Source organism: Alligator mississippiensis, chromosome 6, assembly GCF_030867095.1.
Source record: "Alligator mississippiensis isolate rAllMis1 chromosome 6, rAllMis1, whole genome shotgun sequence".
In the NCBI taxonomy this organism is placed as follows: domain Eukaryota; kingdom Metazoa; phylum Chordata; order Crocodylia; family Alligatoridae; genus Alligator; species Alligator mississippiensis.
This window is the reverse complement of record NC_081829.1, coordinates 89,486,047-89,507,094: the sequence shown is the minus strand read 5'-3', so window position 1 is coordinate 89,507,094 and position 21,048 is coordinate 89,486,047. Positions and strand designations below refer to the sequence as shown.

Here is a 21,048-nt window from a genome sequence, read left to right as displayed (position 1 = left end):
GGTAAAACCATTATTTTCTAAACCCCACATTTTCAAAAGTGGCTACTAATTTTGAGTGCCTTAGCTTTATGGACTTTACCCCAACAACAGCAACAACTATAGAATAAAGCATTTGACCTACTGCTATGTAACATCTGACTGAAAACCTAATAGCTAGTTAAATCAATTTAGAACTAGACAGCTACCAAGTCTCAGAAAGTAGTGAGAGAGGAAACATTACTGAATGGGGGTGTTTCCAATGGACTTCCACAAAGACTGGGCCCTGGCCTGACGCTAGTCTACATTTTCATCCATGACCTGGAAATGAGCAGAAAATCGTTCCTGATATAAAATTTGCAGATGATATAGATTAGCACAGTGGTAACTAAGATGATGAAGGGGACTAAGTGATACAGAGTACCCCCCAAGCTGAGCGTATTCAAATAAAATGTGTTTTAAGGCAGCCAGATGTACAGTTATGTATCTAGGAATAAAGAATGCAGAACAAGGGGACTGTATCCTGGAAAGCAGTGACTTGGAAAAGGGTTAAGGGAAAATATACTCAGTGAGGTGCTGGAACAAGAAGTGTTAATGCAATTCTTGTGTGTAGAAACCTGGGAACAGCGAGTAGGAGGGAAATGATTTTACCACTATCTCTGGCAGTGGTGAGGATACTGGAGTTTGGCATGGTGTTTTGGTGTCTGCATTTTTAAAGAGAAGCTGAAAAACTGAGGACAGCACAGAAATGAACAACAATTATTCAGAAGCTGAAGAAAATATCTTACAGTGAGAGACTTAAATCTTTCAATCTGTTTAATTTATCAGAAACACAATTGAGAGGTGACTTGATTACAGTGTGTAAGCACTTTCATAGGGAGAAAATACCAGGTACTAAAGGGCTCTTTAATCTCATATAGAAAAGCATAACAGGAACAAATGGCTGGAACCTGAGGCCAGACAAATTCAAACTAGAGACAAGGCATAATCTTAACAGTGAGGGTGGATTAGCTATAGGAACAAACTACCAAGAGAAATGTTGTATGCCTTCAGATCAAGACTGGGATGCCCTTTTGGAAGAGGGGCTTTAGCCAATCACCAGTTATACTTTAGTCAAATACAAATCATTGGGCTCAATACAGGAATGAAGATGGCCCATTACTGGGCCTTATCCATGCATTCCAGTTTCTGTAGTCAACAGCATGCAAAGGGGTGTTGTCTAATGTCCCATATGACTACTTTTGACTCTCCAGCCTGACTGACCAAATCCATTCACAGCTGGATCGATCGGAGGGGAATCCTTCAATGCAAGGATCAAGATCACTCCTCTTGAGTCATCCTGGAATACTTTAGCTGCTATGCCATCGCATCTTTTGAATACAAAGATAAATGCATGATGTTGATTAGTCTGTGATAGATGGGAGGTCAGACTAGATGATTTAAAGATAAATGCATGATGTTGATTAGTCTGTGATATATGGGAGGTCAGACTAAATTTAAAGATCCATCACGGCCTTAGATTCATCTGTGGATCGATGCAAGACCTTGGCCTTATTTTAAGAATTCTTGAGTACTCGCAGCTCCAGCGTGAAGTCAGCGTGGTCTATGAGTTACTATTTTGTAATGCCTGGATCAGAATTTGAGACATCCTGACTCATTCGTCATTTTTGCCAGTTTAGACTTAAATCTTCCCTCTTACCACAGCACCAATATGACAACAAGAGGTATTTTTTCACCAGACTCCAGTTTATATGGTAAGAAAACTTGCTCTTCAGCCTAAGAATGACACATTACTTTCTTCAATTTTAATTGCTCACTTTAATTGTAATTGATCTAGACTCCAAAATTATTCAGTGCAGCTGCAGTAGGACCGCCCCCCTACAAGGGTCAGGCCCAGATTTGGTAGTCCTTGGTGGAGCCCCACTGTGTTTTGTATCTTATCATAATTATATCATGAGTTTTAGAGTTTTCTCCTTAGTGGGTGTTGTTTTACTCTGAGGAAGGCCCAATGTCAAGATGAAAGTTTAACCCAAATGGACCTTTGATTTGGGATGCTCATAGGTTTCCCTGCAGTTGAAAACATCTGTATCAGTATTCATGGCAGAGACTCCTCTTCGTATTGGTGCTATAATCCCTCCCACCTCGAACTCCACTCCTGCCAAGACCTATTCAAGGGCTTTCAAGGCACTCAGGAGAAGACTGATTGTGGTGGCTCCAAGTAGTACTTGGACCTACAGAATTTTCCTTTGTTCCTAGCAACAATCTGTCTGTTATATACTGCAATGGCAGGGAGAGTATATGTCCTGAAGTCAGCAAAGACAACATTAAAATATAGATGAAAAATAAAATGCTACAACAATGCCTTCATTTAAATAATTCACTTCCATGATTCTACATTGCATCATTATTATTTTTCACACAGACCTAAGTCAAGATGCAATACCTTGAAAATAAGCATTTGTAATGAAAACAAACACACAGCTTTTCTTATAATAGTAGCATTAGTACAACTGGAATATTCTTTCCCAAGGTCATTAATCAAGTGTTAATCAAGTGTTCTCAAAAGAGATTTTGCTCCAAGAGTTTCTTTTTATTTAATAAACAAAAAGAAAAATTAGCTTCTCTGCTAGACACACTGATGGTTCTTCCATATTTCAAGGCATATATCTCCTTAGAAATACTTGCCTGAAACATGAGTTCAGTTAATTGTGTCAGGGTTATATTAATTAAGATATGGAAAATGCCTATGTTGCGATTATTTTCGCCAGCTGATGTTGTGACTCATTAAGATAATAAAAGGCCTTTGTAGTGAATAAAAGCAAATTCACATTTGTCACAGGCTTTCAGTACACCTAAATAGTGATTAGGTAGTTATTACTTCATGGAAGATAGTAATAATAACATTGTACTTTGAATTTATATAGCAATTTTCATTGGAGGGTTTGAAGAGTTCTACAAAGGTGGATATTATTCCTACTTCGTAAGTTGGGAAACCAAGACACAAAAATGGTTCAAGGCTTGCCCTAGTAGTTTATATGGCAGTCAGATTCAGCACTGGGAATAGACTCCAAAGCCTACATCACTATTGCCCTGGAAAATCCTGTAAGAAGGGACCTTCAGGAGAAGACGGTTCAGCAGGGCTCCCCTCAAATCTCATATCATTAAGCTGCAATGCCAGCTTGACATACTCTCTCCCCCAGAACTGAAAGCAATTTGATTTTCAGAGGACTGCAGGGTGGTTCATACTCAGAAGATCTCAGGGGGCTGCAGGACAATAGCAGAACATGCATCATCCCCTTCCCCACTCCACCCCACCACCAGCAAGGAGATTTTAAATGTTCAGTAGTGCACTTTCCTTTCCAGGAGTCAGGTATCCAGGTTATAGCTATATTGGCCTAGAGGCAAACGGAAATCAGAACTTGTGGTAGAGGTGATATCTTTTATTAGACCGACTAGATTTTTGCAAAAATCAATCAATAAATAAATAAAAAATCTTTAATTGCAAGCTTTCGGGCACAAGCACCCTTCTTCAGGAGAAAAAAATTGTAAAGGGTCAGGATGAAATCATAAATCTGTCCCTGGGCTTGGAGGGGGCCCAAAGACTCATACAATTTACACTGATGATAGAAACTATCCCCACAAGGGTGGTGCTGCAGGTGGTCACAATGACCGGGTCAGGAGTGCCGCAAACACCGAGTCACAATCGGCATGCCTAGTCCGAGGGCTTGGGTGATCTGGTTCCTCTTTAACTGAATTGAGGCTTTTTTCATCAACTTGGAAGTCAGTTGCTATTCTGTCCTCAGTAGAGCACCTTAAAATGTCTGTGTGACCATCTGTGGTGTTGTATCCAACTTCCTTTTCTTTCTGAGATTCAAGACACCATTTCCTCAGCTATTCAGGTTGAGCTAGGATATTTTAAAAAGACTTCCCTACCTATGATACGCCTGGCTTCCAACCTCAGAGTGCCTCACAATCTTTAATGATTTATCCTTTCAACCTTCCTGTGAAGCAGTGAAATACGGACTCCAGATGGAGAACTGAGGCCCATAGAGGCAGATTCTCAAAGGTATTTGGGTTCCTAAATATGCACCTAGAGTATTTGCAAAATCATGCAAGCACCTAACTCTCAGGTGTGAAAACGCTCCTGAAAAGTCCACTAAACACCTTTAGCCCACTAATCTGGTCCTAGCTTGCCAATGACTGCATAAACAAGCATAGGTTTCCTGAATTTCAGGCTAGCAGAGTAACCACCTCTCCTTGTTTAGAAGCCATCAAGATATCGTCAGTAGACAGGCTTCAGATGAATTCAGGAATGAGTTTCAATTTTATACAAGCTTAAATTGGTTGCTGCTCATTTTATTAAACCATGTACTTTATTGATCTTTAGGGGTGGATAGAAGCTGAATTAATAATATATGTGCCATTTATGGAGGAATCAATATACAGCACCATAAACTCTATTGCCCTCTCTTTAACTTCAGGTATACTATGAAGTGTCTCCTGTATGAATTATTACCCAATAAACCTTTGTCTGTCTTTTGTATTTCTTCCATTCTGATGCACATATTACCTTTAAAAAATGCACTGATGCTTTTTGAAGGTACAGAAAAATGAATACTGAAAAACTGCTCCTGCTCCCAGTCAAACCTCATGGCATGCTCACAAGAAGCAACTATGTGGTAGGGTTTGTAACATTTGTTCTCTTTGCAGAATAATTCACTCTTCAGATGGCTCTACTCCCACATACTGTTAGCTCACAGATGATGTTTTTATGTTAAATCAGAAAAAAAATCTAACATGTTTGTTCAGATTTCTTGTTATCGCTTCCCTTGGAGCAGGGCATAGAAAAATCTTTTTCTCACCTGGAGTTGCTCTTTCAGTCTCTTATTGGAGGTAGGAGTATAGCAGAGATCCCTTGGCCGTTGGCAGAACCACACTTTGTGTCAGAGCACATGTAGAAGTAACAGAGAGTGGGGAGGGACCATGCATGCAACAAGCCGTGTGGTTCCCGGTAGAGCTGGCCATCTTCAGGTCTAGAAGGTAGGTTGTACCTGGTTCATATCCCTACCTGTGGGTTACTGTCACATGCAATGAAGGCCCCTGCTTCCCAAACTTTTCCTTTGAGATCTACTCTAGCACTGAATGTTTTATTCCTCTTTCAGTATTACCGCAAGGAAGTCATATACCAACACACGGGGAAGAGGGGCTGGCTCCTTGCCAACTGCCTTCTCCTGTACCCATGTGTAAGAGCCATTCACAATCCCATTTCTTGTACTCTGGGTCTCAAGTAGCATGCAGGTGTACATGCTGGCAGCTACGCTAGACTTGAGAGACAGAAGGTGGAATTGTGACTAATGAAAAAGATGCATCCTTTTCATGATGTTCCCTGAGTGGCAATGTAGGCACTGGCAGGACCCTTTCTATATACAGTAAAAGCTTTGTTATCCAGCATGAGTGGGGCGAGGGGGTGCCAGTTATCTAAAAATTCCAGTTATCTGAGAGTTATATGGAAGACAGTGCCATACTTGTAGTGCAAATACTTGATGCGCATGCCGGCTAGACTCGGCAAAGATTCTGACTGCTAAAGTGAGGATTTGAATTGGGGGATATTGGAAATTCCTGTTAATAGAGTATTCTGGTTAGGAAAATGCCAGTTAACACAGCTTTTACTGTACTGCAGAATTTGGCGTCTCCAGCACTCATCGAACGCTGATGTATTTTCCTCTTCGCAAGTTTTCTCCTTACAGATTTTTTGCTCTGGGTGATTTGGGCCTTGGATTCTATCTAACCTTGACTCTAAAACAGGCTTGTGTGTGAACTAGGGCAGCGATTTTCAAACTGTGGTCCATGAACCCCTAGGCTTTGTGAAAGATGACTATGATCAGTCAGAAGTATGTGAACACTCACACAACTCGAAGGGGTCTGCACCTCCATTCAAAACTTCCAAAGGGATCCACACCTCCATTTGAAAATTTTCAGGGGTCTGCAAATGGAAAAAAAAGTTGAAAACTACTAAACTAGGGCACTGCAAGTCTCATGCCATATCTTCATTGCTTCCCTGCCCAACAGTGGCCGTTGCTGAGAACCAAGGCTTGTCTACTCTCTCCTGCTAGTGCCAGGCAATTTGGCAGAGTGGGGGCAAGAGAGGTGCCAGTGCCAGTAGCAATGTAGACATGGCCTCTAGTTCATTTCCTGGCCATCATCTTGTCTAAACGTAGATATTTTTACATACAACATTTTAGTAGCAGATGTTGGTAAAAGGATTTGACAGCCAAACATCCAACTTATCAGATTATCTTCTCTTGGGGTTAAGGTATTGACATGTTTCTGTTGCGGAAGTATTCAGTGAGACATCCATATAAGGTCTTTATGTAGAGAGTCAGTTTTCCTCTGTCTTTTTAAAGAGGGTGGATAAAGGCATAAAAGATTCTTGTAACAATTTGTGTTCTTTTAACTAATTGGGTTCATGTATCATAATCTACAGGCACGCTAAAAGCAACTTTGGGAGCAAGAATATTCATGGAAATAATTAACTGTAAGCTATAAATACTGGGGAATATTTAAGTTTAGCTCTCACTAGAAGACTGAGCGGATGGGATTCAGTCACCCAGAACCCAGGCTAATATGCCTTCAGGCAAACATAATAAAGTCAGCGAGTATTTTGCCTAGGTAAAACATACAGGACTGAGGCCATATATAAACATATGATGATTATTTACTGCAGAAACCCCAATTTTACAAGATACCTTTAAACATACCTTCCATATGCATCAAGACATTGCGTATCACAATATAAAACAAAAATAATAAAAATAAACAAAACTAAGCTTTCTAAGGGGCACTACAAATACCAAAGGACCATACCACTGGCATGAGGATTGAAAATAGAAGTTCACCCACTAGTCTGATACCTTACAAGGGCCATCCCCTTGAAAATAGATACCATAACAAGCAACAAATAAGATCCAGGGTATACAGTGTGAATGGATATACAGGCTTGGAATCAAGCTTCATCAGTAAGAGGGAACTGAATTATTTTGAATTGCAATTGATAAGAGTTGAAAATAAGAATTGAAAATGTTAGTCTTGGTTTACTAGTAGTGAGCTCACTCCTTAAATAAAGTCATCCCATGGGAACTGAAGGCTGAGCAACAGCATTGGACACTTCAGTGATTTCTCTCAGCTTGTTGCCGAGTCTTGGACGTGCTGATCATCCTCTAATTCCAGTGGGAATTGGCAAGAATCCACAGCTGACAAGCTTTCTGCCATGCTTCAGGGTCTCATCATGTACAAGCAACATGCTATGACTGTATAGCCCCATTGGCTTCAGTTTGCAGAACCTTTCTACAAAAGGCTTGTTCACATTCTCTACATATTTTGCACCTGTCCTATTGTGACCAAGAATAACCCTAGTAAAACAGTTTACTAGCAGGAGCATTCATGAAAATGGCATGTTTAAGGATGCATTAGTGAGTATTCACAAAAGAGAAATTCTGAATGTATGCATGTCAATCAGTACTAGCATCAGAAACTTGACAAGAAGATTACCAACCCAAAAAAACCAACCCAAAACAAAACCCTACCATGTTATTACACATCATCCCCAAACCGTTCACATTGTGAAAATCAAATATTTGTGACAAGCTGCTTGCAAATAATCTCCAGGTAAAAATATTTTCAGGTTGAGATTTTTCAGTAGAATTTTGAGTTACAAATAAAGGGATAAAAAGATCTGATTGTAAATGAGTTAAAAACAGAAAGGGAAGAAAAAATGGCTAATCAGTTATTCATTATGGATTATTTTGCCTGTTCTCTTAATCGCCCAGGTTTTATGTGGCAACTACAAGATGTCAGAACTTCATAGCCCAGAAGTTCCTCCTTTAACTTACTTCTGAAAGTGAACTCATAACCTGAGGATGGCAGAGCTGCTAAGGTTTAACTGAAAGGATACCAGTAATTTAACCTACTGAATCTTTATTGATAATTGCGATGTACATGAAGGAAAGAATTCTGTTTGACTTTAGTTTCTAAAAGTTACTTGGAGTTTCTAATGGCCACAAACGGTCAGAAACTCACTGTTACATCAGATTTCTTCTTTTTTAATCATATATCTCCAACAGCAAGTGGCTTCCTTGGACAGTGGGTCCTACCCTGCCTCAGAAGAAAGAGTTACCTACTGACTGCATACCACCAAAGGAAAACTGAGGGGTTGTCAAGCCTTAAGGCGTACCATCCAAAAATTAATAAGGCCTAGTTTATGTGAGTGGTCAAGATCACAACCCAAAGTTTTATGACTGAATTAATAGCCTGAAGAGATTTACTAGTACCGCAGCAGACATTCGGTTTGAGCATGTTGGGAAGGGAGGGGATGGGGGGGTGGTTTGAACTACATAATTGCTACACAGATAAACAAGTCCTAATAATAAACACCATAAAAATGAAATGGCAATAGCTATTTGAGTATATAATTAACATCATGAATAAGATTAAGTGGATGTATCTGCTGAGGTAATGTAAATTTTTCCATCAAATCAATCAGTACTGAATAATAACTCTAGCATAATATATCTGAGTAAATATAAGGTCTTATTGTTTGCCTAAGCTGACAACTAACTAATCAACACATATTCAGAGTGGAGTACAACTATGATTAAAAAATAAACACCAAATAATACAGATTCAATTGAAAACTTTACCATTTGATTAGCGACATAGGCATGATCTTTCCTAGTCATCTCCTCCCACTATGGACGACTTTGTCCATCCACACAATAGAGGCACAACATTGATTGGAGGATAAATCAGAAGAAGATTAAACATTTAGCATGGCATTTTAAAATACCCCAATTACAGCGCAATTAATCATTGTGCATATTAAATGCACTACGATAAAATATCTGCAGTCTCAATTATAACTAGCTGCCCTTCAAAGCAGTAATCCATGCTTCAATGATTATTTCTCCATTATAATTTGGGTGAAATAAATTCTTCCATACTTACAGGTCTGAGTTGGCAGCAAGTTTAGACAACTGAGATTTGCACGAACTCCTGATGTTCATCTATGTACATGATAGGAAAAGAAGGTCTGTGAGGGTTTGCATTTTATGACGATTCAACAGGGATTAATATCAAGGTAACAGCTGCCATCTTGGCAGGTGCATCAGGGGCGGAGGGGCGGTTTTCAGAGTTAAGAGAGTGAGTAGCTACAGCTTGAATTTAAGGGTCATATCACACTTCTGTCCTCCCTGGAACAGACAGATGTAACACACCCACCCACTGGTTCACGGACACATAAACCCATGCAAAAAAGCTAATTTTTCACATGGTTTAGAGACCTGATGCAAAGCTGAGCCGCTGGCTGTTCATGGACTTTGGCTCATGCTCTAGAACAGGACTATCCAACAGAAGGAGGGAGGAAAAGGAAGCCTAGACATCCTGGCTTTAGGCCCATCCAGAGCAATAGGGTGAATGATTGCCAATGATGAGCCCAGAAGCTATACATTAACTCCTCACAGGCCACCTACCTGCAGCCTGTGGGCCACCAATGAACAATGCTACGTTTAACACACAGAGCTCTTTCAAATCCCAATTTTGGGCCATGTTCACAGCTAACCTCTCAAAAAAACATAGCATTTCAAATAAACCTAGCCTGAGGGATACTTTTTGGTGGAAGTCATACAGAACTCAGGGGTTTCAGCTATATTACTCCTTGAAATCAATGAGGCTGCTCATGTGCTTAAAGGTAATAATAGGCTGAAGCTGGATAAGGGTCGAAGTATTCATAACTTGTTCAGAAATAAGCAATGGTGCTAAGTAATCTAGCGATGTGGAATAACAATGGGATTCCAGTGATGTCTAGATGGAAGGGCCGTGGAGACTTTAATGTTCATGGAAAAGGAAAATTGGCAAGTGGTTTAAGAAGAGGCAAATCCACACTACGTAAGCAGCTGAAAAACAAACGGGATATGCTCAGCGTGTGAGCGTGGATCTGACGCTTGTATCTGGGAATGTCGATTATAGCAAATGAAACGCCAGTGTCTAAACAAGTGGAGATAAATAGGGCTTTTTGAAATATTGAAGTTGGAGAGAACGGGAATAGGGGCTATAATAGTTCTTGTTGGGCAGGGGGTGGAAATAAAAGATTTTGGCACTGCCTCGCAGACAGGTCTGTCCTGATCAAACATTCGGCTGCGGGATTGCTGGGGTAGCCTCACCCTGATAGGATCATGAACGGTCATACCTTGCATAAGCACGTTACCTGGGGGAAAGAGAGGCAACTCTGCACACAGCAGGAAGTGTTTGTACCAGGCGTGAGCAAGAACTGAGCAGACCACGCTGATTTCTAGAATTGTCAGATTTGTTTTCCTCTCTGTAAAAAAGCTAAAATAAGCCTCCTTTATGAGGCACTGCAGTCTGCTCAAATGAGGTTTGTTACACAAAGGCTTGTGGTTTTTGTCATAGCATTAGCTGAATCTACCCGGGGAATAACAACCCGAGTGGAAATCCCATGCAGACAGCCACAAAGAGATAACACGCCTTCAATTTCTAAGGGGAAAAACGAAGGGTAAGAAGTTTCTGGTGCCTCAGTCCCTACTCATGATCATGATACTACTTGCTACTATTCACATGTATTTTAAAGGCAAGCAAAGGGAAACCCAAACACTAGGGCCTTGTTATGTGCTACACTTAGCACATGTTTATTTAAATTGTAGTAAAGAGTACAAGTGAATTGGTGGGGCAGCAGGTGATGCACAGATTTGCCTCAGCACTTCAATGTGCAAAACCTATGCTGTGTATCCTTGCAACACTACAGTGACTTTTCTAAATGGCAAATTGATAAGTGACCTACAGAGTATTCATCTACAAAAGCTTTCCTGTAGAGACAGGAATTACACATGAACTGGTATCAGTGATTAGAAATTGTTTCAAATTTCTGACACAACAAAAGTTCAGTGCACATAAACCAACTTCAAACTGGCCAAAACTACTAGATGGATGTAGTATCAGATTTAACTGATTTATGTTAAATCAATATATTGAACTTCTGTCCCAGATCCCCTCCAGATTCAAGTTAGCTCACAGTCCCCCAGCATCCCAGGATGCTTTGCAGGGCAGGTGGGCTAGCCTTGGCCCAAGCCGTTTGCTCCAGCCAAGCAGGGAGGTGTTCTCTAGCCTCCCCTGGCTTCTGTCCTGGGCCACTGCAGGCATGTGGCTGCATTTCCAGAATCAAAAGTGAATGCCTGCTCACTTGCTTATGGTTCAATTTAGATAACTCACACTAACCCAGGAAGATTAAATCAATTCAGCCCTGGGCTTTTTGACTGTCTGTACTTAGCCTAGCAGCATTTACTAGACTTTGGGCCCCATTTTGATATTTGTCAAATGCTTAATTATAATATGTTATCCAAAAAGCTGAGAACAAAAAACATTAATTTTTCTTTAAAATCGTTTATCTATGGGAAGCGAAAGTATATTAAAATTCATCTCTTATCAGAGACAACCGTGCAGGTGGAACCGTAGCAAGTTTTTTTCTGTCCTCCGACCTTCATGCTGAAGCAAGGACACATATTCCACTTGGTTATGGATGCATACTTATCTTGCGGGGCATTTTGGAGAATGAATGTACTAGTCCTGCAATATGATGAGGGTGGCAATGAAACAAAAGTTATTTTTGTTCCTGTTGTAATTTACTCTTCAAAACACACAGTGTTTTTTCCAGACCTTTTCCTCTGATGAACTAACTAGTAAATCCAGTTTTGTGGAAACTGAAAAACATCATTTTACAGCAGTCAAGGTCTCCAAGTTTTGATCACAGTGTGTTAATATACCATTCATTATGCATATCTATTGAATTCCAGGCTACTTTTATTTTGTCTAAATCTTTATTCTAGAGCTAAGTAACAATTACCTTCACAATTTCTACAGGAAGGGCAATTCACTTCACTTATATTACATTATTTTGCAACTTATCAGCAATAACCTGTTGCCCTACTTCTATACGGTGTCTTTTCTAATGTGGTTATAGGTAGCTATAGTTGTTTCCCCACTTTGTCTCTCTGAATTGAGCATTATAGACAGATAAAGAGTATTTCATGCTTTTGTTCCTGTTGCAGGCTTGGCCACATTCCTCTGTATTTTCACTGTGGCTACTTAAGTGTTTTTAGCACATAATTAGCTACTGCATAATTTCTTTATATACTGTTGGATTATGTTTTGCTGGCGTACTGCTTGACCACACTTTCTGAGCTTTTGGAGGACCAGGCATTCAGTTGGTGGAAACCACCATAGATGCCCACTGTCTTCAGTGGAGATATATCAGTCCTCACCAGATAAGAATCCGTGACCAAAAGCACATTAAAGCTCCCCTTGAAGTTCACTGTGATATGGGTCCAAGCCTTAGTGAAGCAGAACATAAGAACTGTCATTTACTGAGTCAGAGCATAGGTCTATATTGCCCAGTAGCCCATGTCACATAGGGCAGAGTGGGGACGCTGCAAGGGAAAGTAACTGGGTATTACCAGAATTTTCTCATGCAGAAGAGGAGTGGGAAGAAACAATGTACTTCTATAAAGATATGAATGGCAAATCCTTCTACCTCTGCATCAAGGCATCTGTGATGTGGTTGTTGCTGTTTAAGTACAACATGCCCATTGCTGGAATAGTTCCCGTGTTGCTGATCTGCATTACCACGCAGAAGCTGCCTCCTATAACACCAAGCTCTGTGGCTGATAGACTGATTTTGAGTTTACAGGGCTGAGATAAAGCAAATGAGCAATGTGGCAAGTTCATCTTCCAAGGGAACTTCACTGAGCCACATTCTACCCATTTGGACTTTCTCCACTGCCCCCAAATGGTACAAAGGGTGTAAATCAGGGAGGATAGTAATCTGTTGACTGTTCTGGGGCTGAATTTGATTTATTTGTAAACATAAAGAAGAAATCACTCCTCTCAATCAATGGTGCAAGTCATTTCCAAAACTCTCCTTCACACATACAACTCCCATAGACCCCTTTAACTCTTAATAGGACCCACTGAAGTCTTGGAGCACAGTACTCAGGACTGTGTTTCAGGGGCCAGCGCCTCATAGATGCCATATATTGTCTTTAAAAGAGTGAACAACAATACAGCATAGGGAATGCCAGAATCAGACCTTATACAGAATACAGGGTATACAGAATCAGACCTTAGTGAGGGAAAAATACTTAGTAGGCCAGCTTGTCTCTCCCCTAGATCAGTGTTTCTCAACCAGTGGTGGGATGCGAAGGCCAGGTAGGTGGGACTTCAACTCATTTGAAAATTTCCATTAATGATGAATATAATATTAAAATGTATGTAAAACATAAAAATACACTTCTTGGGACAAGTGGGGTTTTGTTTTCATCATGGCGGGACCAGGGTTTTTTTACAAAATGGTTGGTGGGATGTAAGATGCTGCCCTAGATAACATGTTTTAAACTACATTTTCAGGGGGTTATGTTCAGTTTAGATTGGACCATTTCAAGCAGGAGTCCTTCAGCCACTTCAACATCTGTGCTTCCACAAACATGTTTTATAATATTATTTTGGCCAAATTCTGCTCATTTCACTAGTAAAAGGCTTCAAGACCCGCTTTGACCTCAGAGGAGATTTTCTGGATGTGCATCAGTGTAAATCAAAATGGGCCCTGGCCCATTTCTCTAGCATAAATATATCTTGAACCCCACAACAATAAACACTAGGGCTAGAAAGATCCTTGTTCTGCCAGAACTCTGTTTCGTGTCAAGGCTGTGCTAGGAAAACTAGGTGACACATCATGTACGTTTGTTGGTAATGGACTCTGCTTGGTTCTCTCAGAGGATTCATAGTGGAGAGCAGCACTTGCCTGTTGTTCACTTCAATTTGAGAAACTATTTTTAGAGAATATGGAGAATATATTTTATAAATAAAATCCCATCAAGCAATACAAAAAAACTGCTTTAGCAAACCAGATACAGGAGCTCTGAGCAAAATCATGACTCACATCACTGCAGCATAACCATCTGCTATTAAACCAATGCGTCTTGCAAGGTGAGTTGTTATACCAGCTAAGTGCTTGAAATGCTATCTAATATCTCTGTAGAAACAGCTTCAAGATAACCAGCAGACACCCCACAGTTTTGCCTTTTTTGTCTTATTACAAAAAAAATGGGAGGGTTGAAAAAAGGGGTTAATCACCATTTCTCCCCCTATGAAATGTTCCTGTGACCGCTGACTAAGGATTCTCAACAAGGGTGCTGCAGCACCCTGGGGTGACTCGAGATCCTTCTTTCAAGGGTGCTACAGGTGCCGCACAATGTTAGCCCTGCTAGGTGTGCAAACATGATTCACAAGACAATCCCAGAGATTCAAAAGAGAAATTCATAGTCGTGGCCTGAGTTCTTTGCAACTAAAAAACTACTCCATTATTTTTCTGTAGTCAAAAAAAGAGTGAAAACTAGGACGTGGCGTTTTCTGACGAGTGCCTCGAGTCTAAAAAGGTTGCAAACCACTGGAGTACGCTAATAAGTAAATAGGAAGCAAACATTGAAAAACAAAAGTCATGCCGCATGGATTTATTTAAAGTTGATCAGCCAAACGATCCAAAGAACACACAATGTGACAGAAAGCCGAGAAATTGGGAAAGGCAAAAAACATTTCATAAACTGAGAAATCTGAATCAAGCTGCACTGGAGTTACAGCAGGCGGTACGGATATCTGGTATATCTGCCATACAAAACCGAGGAGCTAAGAGACAGATTCTCATCATCTGATTTATGCTGGTGTATGTGCCGAGTATCTATCCCTGGTTTACGGTGGTATACTCCAATTCAGAGCAGCGAGCGTGATCCTTAGTGGGTGTAAATCTGCTCACTTCAATGAAGTGCAGAACGACGCAGCTTTACGCAGCTGAGAATCTGTCACCATATTTACAGCACCATGTTTCTCAGTTCCTCCCATCGTCTGTTCTTTATCTCCCACTGTGTTCTGTGTAAGCAGTTTCTTCCATTGTTTCTTTTATCAAGCTCTCAGTGAATATTAAAATCTCCCTGCATTACTGTGGTAACCACTTGCAGTTATAAGCTCTGATGCCAAAGCAAATGTCTTACTCCGAGCCCAAGGTTCTATTATTTTTAACTCCCTTCATTGAGAGAAAATATAGGTGTGGTCCATGCGGTCCTCACGAAAACATGCGTGCAAAGCACGTGCTATGATGGTGTTTCGGCGCATTATGCAACATGGAGAAAAAAGTCCTCTTTGGGCCAGCCCAGGGACCCCGTGGATGCTAAACCTTGCACAGCACATTTTCAGTTATCATATAGCATATGGAAATGGTAGGTTTTATAAAGCAGCATGCTCAAACAGCTTGCTTTGTTGCACAGTACATTATGCATGCTGCGAGTCTTGAAGCTTTGACATACAATGTTTAGAGGCAGCTGCCTTTGCATCTACTAATACTGCTGCCACTGCACCTTCTTAGGCAAAGGGCCAAGTGTTAAATTCTGCATCATCCAATGCTACAAGAAAAACGATTTGTAAAGCTGAAGAAGAAAAATTCAGTACAGAGCATCTATTAAAGAGCAGATTGCTCTGGGGCACAAAGCTTTTGAAACAAAGAGGCATAAAAACAGCTAAGATGTATTAAAAAAAAAAAAAAGCAACCCTCCCAGTTTGGCATCTCTACTCAAAGAAAATGATACCTCTGATTTTAAGACCACACAATGCTATTTATTTGAGGGGAACAGACACACGAGGTTTATTGGTTGTTTTTCTCTTTCAAAAGCCTGATTTTCAGAGGTGTTCATGGCAATCAGCACCTCTGAAAACTGACCACAGGCACTTCAAATATCACACAGGCTGTGTCAAATGTGCCAAACATTAAAGCATTTAGAAAAGTAAAATCTTTTCTCAGGAGACTCCCTCTTTAGTGATTTTGAACTAGATGCTGTGGAAAGACTAGCAAGTCTGCAATAAAGTTGTCATATTTCCAATTATAAAAAAGGGGAAAAAGTGAAGCTGGGGAGTTATAGACCAGTCAGCCTCATTTCCATACCTGAGAAATTGTTAGAGCAAGTTATGAAACAGCTCATTTGTAAACACCTAGAGGCTATTAAGGAATCATATCAAACCAACCTGATTTTCTTCTTTGACAGGGTAACCAGTTTGGTGGACAAGGGAATGTGCTGACATAATACACCCAGACTTTAAGGCTTTTGCCACAGTCCACATGCCATTCTCATAAATAGGAAATATGTGGGCTAAATGGACTATTAGGCAGATTGATTGATTGATTGATGGATTGATTGAATAGCACAAGCAAAAGTCAACTCTAATAGATTAATGTCAGCAAGGCAGAAAGTCTCAGGTGGGATTTGTTCCTGGTCCAATGCTATTTAATACTTTTATTAATGACTTGGGTACAGGGATAGAGAGAATAATGATCAAATGTGAAGACAACACAAAACTGAAAGGGACTGCAAAACCCTTCAATGGGCAGGATTAAATTGGAGAGCTTGTCTACATATAACTTAATTACATTCTATAAAGACAAATGTAGGGTGAGCCACATACAGAATTAAAAACACATGCACAAAAACAGAAGGGGAATAAAATTACCCCTAAATTATCTAGGCAGCAGCACTGCACAGAAGGATTTGGGGGTTATGGTGGATCAAACTCAACACGAGCCAGCAATGTAATGCTTTCACAAGAAAAGTAAAGGCCATTTTGGTTGTATTAATAGAAGAATTGCATGGAAGACATAGGAGCCCATAGTACCACTCCATTCAGTGCTGGTTACGTCTCAGTTGGAATACTGTATTCAGTTGTAAGCACGTCATTATAAGACGGATGTAGGAAAGCTGAAGAGCAATGAAGATGATGAAGTTGGAGAGCAAGTAAACTATAGCTTGAAAAAGCTTGAGAAAACTATAGAATAGTTAGAATAGACCGTCTTGTGATGAAGGCACTTGAAAGCCACGCTGGAGAACTGAATTTGATCCCAGCCTCTGCCACAGAGCTCCTTGGATGCTGGGCCAGGCCACGTCAACCAAAACGTTAACAGGCAGCATTTCTGTATTTCTCATTGTCTGGTTATCCAACTGAAGGCCATATAGTGTTTGATTTTTCAGAAGCGATAAGCACTCACAATTACAACTGACCTCAATGGGAGATCCATACTGAACTAAGAAGCGCTATGTCATTTTGAATATCAGACCCTGCACTTCTCAGATCAGACGACAATTAGTTGAAACTTTTGATGATTTTGTCTTGTGACTCAATTTCCCAGATGTGTCACGAGGATAAAAATACCCCCTCACCTTGCAGGGGTGCTGTAAAGGAGAATTCATTCATGTTTAGGAAGAACTAAAAATAGGTATACATGGCCCAGTGCAATGTTGTGCAGCATTACTTGAGCTAGCTCTGAATCCGCTACGTCTGGTACCAGTAGTACAACCCAACTGGGATGACACTCCACTTCAGCCAATTAGCTGTTAGATATAGTGCCATGCTAACACCCCTATACTCATTCTATAGCTCCCAGCACCCAAACTGCTTTCTTCAGTGCTACATTGCCATGTGCTATACAGACCTATAATGAGAAAACCACAGAAAAAGCTTCTGAGGAAATTCATATTTCCATATTCAGTGCAGCGCTTGAATGAGGCCTGGGGCCACATACTGAAGGATGAGACTAAAAAGAAATAATACTGATTGAATACCTAATCACTCAGCATCCTTTTGCTGCACTGAATGAACCAGGGGTCCTGTGGGAAAACCTGTGTATGATCACACTATATAAATATATGCACATACATGAGGGATGAATTAAGTTGAAAGCTTAATGTTTTTAATAGAGGGTTTGCTTTTATCTAATAGATATATTGCAATGGGCCCCTATCCCATTACTAAAAGAGGGAGGGAGCCCACAGGTAACCAGCCCTCCTCAACCCCTGAGCCAAGCTAACATAGGTGGGGGGCCCTGAAACAAAATAGCCGCTTAGGCCAGGTGTAAGCAGTATCTGACAGGTCTGGGATGGACATGGAAGGTCAGGGCATACCAAGGGACTTTGAAGCACAAGCCCCAAGCCAAAGGGGGCTGTAGGAGCTGCAAAGGCAGAGCTCCGGGCAGAAGCCAGACAGGGGAGCCCCGAGAAAGGATTCAGAGCTGCGGTGGAGATGGAGGAAACCCTTCATCCTGAACCAGGAGCAGATAAATACTTCAGGCCCTTTGGGCAAGGCTGGGCTTCCACAGGACAAGATTAGCCCTATGGGGAACCTCTGGGTTTGGAGCAGGTGTTTTTGGTTTTCGTTTACACCAGAGAACCGGGTTGTGGCTGTTGGGGAGGAGAGGCCACTGACAAGAGTGCCAAGGGACACCCCAAATCTTGGCACTGTCACTGGTGGAAAGTGTGGTGTCGGACTGCAGAGACTGGGGGCACGAGGCCAGAGCCCGCACAGGGCAAGACCAGGGGCTGAGAAGCCCAGAGCCCCACGAGGGGCAAGACACAGCAAAGACCGGGGCACGAGCCCAGAGCCCGCACAGGGCGAGACCAGGGGCTGAGGAGCCCAGCACTCACGAGGGCCTAAGCAGGGTGCAGGGGCCCAGAGCCGGGACCTGGGAGCTTGTGGTCCTGGGACAGAGCCCAGGCTGAGGGGCTCAGCTGGAGCAAAGGGAGGGAGACCTCAACTGGAACAAAGCCAGGGAGACCTCAACCCAGACAAGGGTCCACCATCCAAAACCGTCTTTGCCCTCTTGGGGTAGCCTTCCTCTCGATCTATAATGAAGTCATGGCAGGCAAGATAACAGGGTGGGATCCTGAGAGGCCAAAGGGAGCAATGCCGTGGGGCCCAGGTAGTAGTCAAGGGAGGTGGTTGCACCACTCCAGCACTTAACTGCTTACATAGAGAAAATAACGTTCTCTGGAACAAGGGGATTTGCATGGTATCGTCTTTGTGAGGTAGAAACAGCAAAGGCTATTGTATGACAAACCTACATTACTCAGTGAAATGGTCCAGAATTCAGGAATTAAGCTAGGGAGTAACCCGGGATTTTGAAGATGAGGGGGTTAAACTGTCATGCCTTGCAGTCATCAGTGGGTACACACACAAATATTCTTACCAGAGACAATGCAATGGAGACAGGTGGGTAGGAGGTTTTCATAACTGCTTCTTCAGGGGTACCACATTTTTATACTGCATGGACTTCCCCAATGCCTCAGGCCTTGCAACTTACTGTTCTTGTATATGGGTTGGTCGAGACTACTTGATCCCAGACAGCAGACACTGGGAACCTGGGAGTGACTGCTCCAGGGGTGAGACAACCCAAGAAGGGGAAAAGCTGTAAAAAAAAATCCCCTAAAAACAAAAAAACCTAGATCTCAGCTCTACTGGTGCCTCCACAGAACCACTGAAAGCAGTATCTCCAGTTTAAGTTGGGAGTACTGTGTCACATCAGGCATGAAGGAATTTCAGTTCTATAAATGGAAGGATTTCCTAATACAGAATGAGAGCCTGGATAATATAACATACGTAATATCAATATATTATATAATATATAACACGAACATATTATTAATATATACATGAATATACTGTGCAATATATGCCATTATAATATATACTATTAATAAATTGCACAGTATATTCAAATTCATGTATCTATTAATAATATGTATTATGTTCTATATTTATGTTATATATTGATATTACCTATGTTATATTATCCAGGCGCTCATTCTGTATTAGGAAATCCTTCCATCTATAGAACTGAAATTCCTTCATGCCTGATGTGACACAGTACTCCCAACTTAAACTGGAGATACTGCTTTGAGTGGTCCTGCAGGAGGCACCAGTGGAGCTCTGTCTGGTGCAGTCATGGGCTTATTGCCCGAGATGTACCAAGATTTGTGTTTCTTTTTGGTCTGGAATTGGCTTTCACCCATGGGGAACAGGAACTTGGCTAGGTAAGGGGTTCTGTAGGCCTCACTGAATTAGAAGAGGAGAGATTGCACCACAGGCCTCAATAGAAAAAAACCCTGCCACTTCAGGAGAAAAAAGAAATGTTCTTGCTAGGGGCACTGACATCTTTGCTTTGGGTATGAAAATTGATCCTGTCCAACTGTCTTTATTTCAAGATCTATTTGAATGCCCATGGGGAGGTGGGGGGGATTATGTGGCTTTATTCCCTGAGTGAAAGAAAGAAAGCAAGAAAGAAAGATTGTCCTTGCATTGCAATCAGAACAAGTGTGTCAAGAAAGCAGAGAAGTGGAACAAGACAACATCATTGTTGGCGGCTTAAAGAAAAGCATGTCCCTCCCCCTTAATACATAAGAAAAAAGTATCAGAGGAGACCTCATGCTTCCCTAAAAGATTGTCCTTAAGCCTAGGCATGTGAGACCAGAGGGCTCCGACGTGGAATTGCTAGCTGTTCAAGTTAAAGCTGCACAGACCTAGCTAAGCTCTGCTGATTTGGTATAAAATGTTCTAATTTTAAACTCTGGGGTATTTTCATAATTTACTTGTTGCTTTTGCACATTTTGCTCTTTTGCCTCACACATTCTTCTCCCACGTTCAGCCACACATTCCCCATATACTTGGTACAAACACAAATCCATGCAACTGAATATTACGTTCAATACATTCAGAAGGAAAAGTACTCGCCTCCCGCACTTCTTTTAAATTGGCGGATTTGGGACATTAGAATCACCTTTTTCATTACTGATTTGTATTTACCTTGGTGCTTCAGTCCTGCAGGCTCCCATTCTGTTACGTCCCGTACATACACAACAGTGACCCTTGCCCTGAAGACAGCTTAACCGTCTCAGTAATGCTGGCAAAAATTAAAAATAGTCCAAATGAGGTCAAGGAAATTATTCCAGATTAACAAAATACCACGATTCTGGTTCCCTGTGTTCTTGGGTGCCAGGCCTGAAGGACCTTAAAGAGTCCTGATTTTCAGGTCACGCCAGGTACCTGCCCTCAGAGAATGAGTCAAGGCTGACCAGTGCTGTTGTACTACAAATCCAAAATAACTCCCTATTAAGAGCCATAAATTAGGCACCCCCAACTGAATGC

At 41.3% G+C, this 21,048-nt stretch overlaps 1 long non-coding RNA gene across 1 annotated transcript; it reads right to left on the bottom strand.

Moving 5' to 3' along the window:
- Positions 1 to 807: 807 nt before the first annotated feature.
- LOC132251220 (uncharacterized) lies at positions 808 to 20,797 on the bottom strand. The gene is made up of 4 exons (XR_009463135.1): positions 20,707 to 20,797; positions 8,977 to 9,035; positions 5,884 to 5,959; positions 808 to 1,346 (listed from the first exon to the last, which is right to left on the bottom strand). It is a non-coding gene; the product is annotated as an uncharacterized LOC132251220 (long non-coding RNA).
- Between the last annotated feature and the right edge of the window lie 251 nt (positions 20,798 to 21,048).